General features: G+C 40.9%; 1 non-coding gene across 1 annotated transcript; it reads right to left on the bottom strand.

The window, feature by feature from the left end:
* Positions 1-4,324: 4,324 nt before the first annotated feature.
* On the bottom strand, positions 4,325-4,397 carry TRNAG-UCC (transfer RNA glycine (anticodon UCC)). The gene has a single exon. It is a non-coding gene; the product is annotated as a tRNA-Gly (tRNA).
* Positions 4,398-7,351: the final 2,954 nt, after the last annotated feature.

Consider the following 7,351-nt stretch of genomic DNA (forward strand, 5'->3'; position numbering starts at 1 on the left):
ACACTGAGAATCACATTTTACTGGGAGCAAAGTTCACAAAGACTTGGACATGAATGAATGACTAACACTTTCACTTTTACTTCACACTGCTTACTATATACTAGACATTATTTCAGAAGTGCTTTCAAAGTCAAAGTCACTCAGGCATGTCTGACTCTGTGTGACCCCATAAACTGTAGCCCACCAGGCTCCTCTGTCCTTGAGATTTCCCAGGCAAGAATACAGGAATGGGTTGCCATTCCTTTCTCCAGAGGGTCTTCCCAATCCAGGGATTGAACCCAGGTTTCCTGCATTGCAGGCAGATTCTTAACCACCTGAACCAACTATGAGGCAGGTATCATTATTTATGGGATGGGTCCCTTCCCTTAGGTCCTGTAACAAGTAGCATCTTGGAGCATTACAGGCAGTCCTAACAGGCAACAACGTGGGAACCTGGATTTGCTTTGCTCTTTGTTGCCTTCACTAAACTTCTTTCAGATTTGTTATCTCTATTGAAAATCTCCACTATCATTCTTTTATTAACAATAATTGTCATATACCCAAAATAAAACCTGTTGTCCTGCCATAGTCATAAATACAAATAGTCTTTAGGCAACGAATGGCATAAATAACTACAATGCCATGAAGGAAATAGATACAATGGAATAACCCTAGGTCTGGAGAATCTTTGAAGACTGTGTATGGCGGGGCTGGCCAAATGGATAAAGAGAAGATATTCCAGACAAAAGATAGAGTATGAGTAGGCTACCAAGGTGAGAAAGGACAGGGGGCAGATCACTGGGACTCGGGTTCTTGAGTCAGGTGGAAAATGGGAAAGCAGAGGGAAGAAGGCCAAAGAGATGAGCTGATCACAGGAGAGTCACTGTCAGCCAGGAAGAGGATTTTGAACATTGTTCTGTGAACACTGGGAAGCTGTTGAAGGGTTTTAAGTAGAGAAATGACATGACTAGCTTCCCAGGTGGCTCAGTGGTAAAAAATCTGACTGCCAATACAGGAGCCACAGGAGAGTCAGAAAGATCCCCTGGAGAAGGGAATGGCAACCCACTCTAGTATTCTTGCCTGGAGAATCCCATGGACAGAGGAGCCTGGCAGCCTTACAGTCCATGGGGTTGCAAAGAGTTGGACACAACTGAGCAACTGAGCACAAAGTATCATGTTTACAAGACCCTTATTCATGCTACAGTACAGAGACATAGTAAGATAATTCCATTAAGTCATTGGTTATGAAATCAATATAGAAAACATATTTCATTTCCATTGTACAATATTAACAAGATAGAAAAGGAAACTAGAAAAACCAACCCCCCACACAAGGGAGACTAAAGTTTTATAATAGGAGAAAACAGAAGAAGATAAACCAAAGTGCTAACAGAAGAAATGCTTCCAGAGGTTAAAAAAAAGACTGGAGTCTTTCTAGGTTTCGTTATCTCTCATTTTGTACTTCTTTTAACAATTAATTAGTTGATATTTATAATCTTCAGATGGAAGGAACTCACCCACTGCCAAGCAGGATTTTTGAGAGGGGAAAAAAAAGACCTACGCATCCAACTACCACACAATTGCACTCATCTCACACACTAGTAAAGTAATACTCAAAATTCTCCAAGCCAGGCTTCAGCAATATGTGAACTGTGAACTTCCTGATGTTCAAGCTGGTTTTAGAACCGGCAGAGGAACCAGAGATCAAATTGCCAACATCCGCTGGATCATCAAAAAAGCAAGAGAGTTCCAGAAAAACATCTATTTCTGCTTTATTGACTATGCCAAAGCCTTTGACTGTGTGGATCACAATAAACTGTGGAAAATTCTTCAAGAGATGGGAATACCAGACCACCTGACCTGCCTCTTGAGAAACCTGTATGTAGGTCAGGAAGCAACAGTTAGAACTGGACGTGGAACAACAGACTGGTTCCAAATAGGAAAAAGAATACACCAAGGCTGTATATTGTCACCCTGCTTATTTAACTTATATGCAGAGTACATCATGAGAAACACTGGGCTGGAGGAAGCACAAGCTGGAATCAAGATTGCCAGGAGAAATACCAATAACCTCAGATATGTAGATGACACCACCTTTATGGCAAAAAGTGAAGAAGAACTAAAGAGCCTCTTGATGAAAGTGAAAGAGGAGAGTGAAAAAGTTGGCTCAACATTTAGAAAACTAAGATCATGGCATCCAGTCCCATCACTTCACGTCAAATAGATGGGGAAACAGTGGAAACAGTGGCTGACTTTATTTTGGGGGGCTCCAAAATCACTGCAGATGGTGACTGCAGCCATGAAATTAAAAGACGCTTACTCCCTGGAAGAAAAGTTATGACCAACCTAGACAGCATATTAAAAAACAGAGACATTACTTTGTCAACAAAGTTCCATCTAGTTAAGGCTATGGTTTTTCCAGTAGTCATGTATGGATGTGAGAGTTGGACTGTGAAGAAAGCTGAGTGCCGAATAATTGATGCTTTTGAACTGTGGTGTTGGAGAAGACTCTTGAGAGTCCCTTGGGCTGCAAGGAGATCCAAGCAGTCCATCATAAAGGAAATCAGTCCTGGGTGTTCATTGGAAGGACTGATGTTGAAGCTGAAACTCCAAAATTTTGGCCACCTGCTGCGAAGAGCTGACTCATTTGAAAAGACCCTGATGTTGGGAAAGATTGAAGAGGAGAAGGGGACGACAGAAGATGAGATGGTTAGATGGTATCACTGACTCAATGGACATGAGTTTGGGTAAACTCTGGGAGTTGGTGATGGACAGGGAGGCCTGGCGTGCTGTGATTCATGGGGTTGCAAAGAGTCGGACACAACTGAGTGACTGAACTAACTGACTGGACACTCTGGTAAAACTCTAGAAATCCAAGGATAACACCTACTAAGGAAGGAGAATCAGATGGGTAGCAGACTTTCCCCCAACAACACCGCATCCTTTGAGGACTTCTTGGGACATAAAGGACAGAAGGACAGATTGCAGCTAAGTGAGGCAAAGAAAAGGAATATACTAGGAGTGTATGTGGTAATTCACAGAATCAAAGGAAACTCGAAAAACTGTCTTCTGGGGGAAGACATATTAGCTCTGATGGTCTCAGCAGGAGATATCCTCTGGACCCCATCACTGACAGGAAGGAGCTATAGCCAAGTGTAGTATTTGTGTCACTCTGCATAAGATGCAAATTCCAAGGGAAAGTTTCTGATTGACCTGGACAGAGAGGGGAGTGGGACATCTTGCATTGAGAGGATACAGTTACTAGAATAGTGAGGATGAATTTCCAGTCAAACCACACATTAATTCATACAGTCAATGCATGTGTATTGAGTCCTTCTATGTGCCAGGCACTGTTCTGTGTGTTGGACAGAAACAGTGAACAAAACAGACAGAGACCCTATTCTCACAGAGCCTACATTCTGGTGTGGAGGGTGGGGATTGACGCAAAATAAAGTCAGCCCCTTGACCTCTTTTCTCCAGTAATGAAATAGAATAAGTTCTGAAGAAGTAGTATCCTTGTCCTTAAACAGTGTTCTTATTATTTTATAAAGACAATTTCTGTTTGCATGCCAAGTCATGTCCAACTCACTCTGACTCTATGGACTGTAGCCCACCAGGCTCCATGGGATTATCCAGGCAAGAATATTGGAGTGGGTAGCCATTCCCTTTCTCCAGGGGATCTTCCCAACCCAGGGATCTGGGTCTCCTGCATAAAAGGTAAATTCTTTACTGTTTAAGCCAACAGGGAAGCCCTCTTTTGGCCACACACTCCTTTAATTCTTACTTCTAGAGAAATCCACCATTACCCCTTGTACTTGAAAGAATATATTCAAGATATGGAAATCATGGTTGACATGAGTTTCCCTCAACTATTTAAAGATGTTATTTCATAACTTCTGGTTCCTATTATAAGCTGTCTGAATAACTCTCATTCCTCTGGAGAGGATCCGTCTTTACTCTCTGGCTGCTAGTAACATGTTCTCTTTGCCTCTGGTGTTCTACAGTTTCACTAATATATGTATAGGTATGGATTTGATTTTGCTTACTCTGCTTGGTATATGCTATCCTTGTATCTGTAGATTTTTGTCTTTTATATGTCCTGGAAAATTTATGGTCATTATCACTTCATTTCAATTTTTTTTTGGCCATACCACATGACATGCAGGGATCTTAGTTCCCCAACCAGGGATCAAAACTCTGCATTGAAAGCACTGAGTCTTAACCACTGGACCACCAAGGAAGTCCCTAGATCTTTCTCTTTTATTCTTATTTATTTATTTATTTTGGCTGCAGTGGGTCTTAATTGTGACATACAGGATCTTTAGCTGTGGCATGTAGCATCTAGTTCCCTGACCAGAGATTGAACCTGGGCCCCCTACATTGGAAGTGCAGAGTCTTAGCCACTGGACCACCAGGGAAGCCCCTGTCTCTTTAAATATTGGTTCTCCTTTATCCTCTCCATTTTCTGTTTCTGGGACTCTGATTTAATGTATATCGTATTTCTCACTCTACATATGTTACCTCTCTCCCTACCATATGTTTCACCACCTTGTCTCTCTGATTTGTATCCTCCATCATGTTATCAGTTCTATCTTCCAGGTTACTCAATCTTTCTTCATTTCTCCCTGGACTTTGCTTAACTTTTTTACTATTGATCTTTAAATTTGAATAATCACACTTTTCATTTCAATAAGTCCAATTTGTTTCTTTTCCAAATGTACCCTAGCATTTCAGATAGTCTCTTGTGAATTGCTTAGCTTTCAGTTCAGTTCAGTTCAGTCACTCAGTCACGTCCGACTCTTTGCGACCCCATGAATTGCAGCACGCCAGGCCTCCCTGTCCATCACCAACTCCCGGAGTTCACTCAAACTCATGTCCATCGAGTCGGTGATGCCATCCAGCCATCTCATCCTCTGTCGTCCCCTTCTCCTCCTGCCCTCAATCCGTCCCAGCATCAGAGTCTTTTCCAATGAGTCAACTCTTCGCATGAGGTGACCAAAGTACTGGAGTTTCAGCTTTAGCATCAGTCCTTCCAAAGAAATCCCAGGGCTGATCTCCTTCAGAATGGACTGGTTGGATCTCCTTGCAGTCCAATCGACTCTCAAGAGTCTTCTCCAAAACCACAGTTCAAAGGCATCAATTCTTTGGTGCTCAGCCTTCTTCACAGTCCAACTCTCACATCCATACATGACCACTGGAAAAACCATAGCAATGACTAGACGGACCTTTGTTGCCAAAGTAATGTCTCTGCTTTTGAATATGCTATCTAGGTTGGTCACAACTTTTCTTCCGAGGAGTAAACGTCTTTTAATTTCATGGCTGCAGTCACCATCTGCAGATTTTGGAGCCCCCAAAAATAAAGTCTGACACTGTTTCCACTGTTTCCCCATCTTTTTCCCATGAAGTGATGATGGGACCAGATGCCATGATCTTCGTTTTCTGAATGTTGAGCTTTAAGCCAACTTTTCCACTCTCCTCTTTCACTTTCATCAAGAGGCTTTTTAGTTCCTCTTCACTTTCTGCCATAAGGGTGGTGTCATCTGCATATCTGAGGTTATTGGTATTTCTCCCGGCAATCTTGATTCCAGCTTGTGTTTCTTCCAGTCCAGCGTTTCTCATGATGTACTCTGCATATAAGTTAAATAAGCAGGGTGACAATATACAGCCTTGACATACTCCTTTTCCTATTTGGAACCAGTCTGTTGTTCCATGTCCAGTTCTAACTGTTGCTTCCTGACCTGCATACAAATTTCTCAAGAGGCAGATCAGGTGGTCTGGTACTCCCATCTCTTTCAGAATTTTCCACAGTTGATTGTGATCCACACAGTCAAAGGCTTTGGCATAGTCAATAAAGCAGAAATGGATGTTTTTCTGGAACTCTCTTGCTTTTTCCTTGATCCAGTGGATATTGGCAATTTGATCTCTGGTTCCTTTGCCTTTTCTAAAACCAGCTTGAAACAATCCATCTTTTATTTTGTAAACATGTTGTAAATATATAAAAAACGTGTATTTTCTGTATATTATCTTCTGGATCTGATAATTTCAATATTTGAAGTCTTTGGAAGTTTAAATCTATTGATTATTTCAGCACAGTGCCTGGTTGACTCAGCCTTGGCTCCCCACAGTTCTGCACTCTGCAAAATGTAATTGAAGCCATTTTGCATTTTTGTTTTGTTTTAAGCAAAAGACAGTCTTCTGCCCTATCCATAATATGAAATTCAGGCTGAATGGAGTCTAAAGATTTTACTTAAGTTTTTGTGTAAATCTCTTGGTTTGAATAAATCCATATATGGTACAATCTTAAGTTAATAAATATTATTTTTATATGCAAAAAAAAATCTGTTTATTATTTCAGCTTACTCTCACTCAAGGCAGAAGAAATCCTGGAGAAAGTTCTGAAAGTGCAAGAAAAAATAACTTCTCAGATAGTGGAAACTCTGGGGATCCAAGAACAGATGAATCTGGGGATAAAATATGGCACAAGAGTTGAAATCTATAGCCTGGGCTTCTACTTGGTGCTGGATAGGCTAGGTTTCAGCACCACAGGACAGGTTGCACTAGGGCCAAACACAGAATCAGCAAAGAGGCGGCCACTGGCTGGTTCTAGCAGAAGTACAATGGGATCATTCTTCTTGGCAAAATAAATTCCCATTTCTATCCAAAAGGTCAATAAAAAGTTTTCAGTGAAATATATATATATATATAAAAATGAAAACCTCACATTAGTAAATTCCTGCATTTTGAATGCTACACAACAGTAAATAATTATATATAGATGAAATGGAAACATTTCTAGGAATACTGTATGTCAATTAATAAAACTCACACATAATAGGAATAAGCCCTGAACAGATGATAACCACAGAAGAAATCTGAATGACAATGAAAAATCTACACCTAAAAAAGGCACTAGACAGAGAAAAACTTCTGAGTAAGCTCTACTGGTGTTTCAAAGACCATATTACTCCAAGGAGACCTTTAAACACATGTAAGTATAAAAATTTATTCTTTTGTTCTATGAAGCCAGCAAAATCCAGACAGCTCCTAAACTGGCTAGCTCTCCAAAGAAAATTTCAGACACATTTCACTTGCAAATATATGCCAATATAGGACTTCCCTGGTGGTCCAGTGGTTAAGACTTCATGTTTCCACTGCAGGGGGCACGTGTTTGATCCTTGGTCAGGGAACTTCCACAAGCCATATAGTGCTGCCAAAAACAAATATACGCCAATATACACAAAAGTTTATTGAGAGACAGGCTCTGTGGAACTCTTGTGTTTCCACACATCTTGCAAACAGAGGTAATAACTGCCCTTTTGTTCCAGGCTATGATTTCAAGGATGCTTGTATAGTCAAAACCCTGGAAGACAGT

Source organism: Bos taurus, chromosome 11 (assembly GCF_002263795.3).
Source record: "Bos taurus isolate L1 Dominette 01449 registration number 42190680 breed Hereford chromosome 11, ARS-UCD2.0, whole genome shotgun sequence".
NCBI classification, from domain to species: domain Eukaryota; kingdom Metazoa; phylum Chordata; class Mammalia; order Artiodactyla; family Bovidae; genus Bos; species Bos taurus.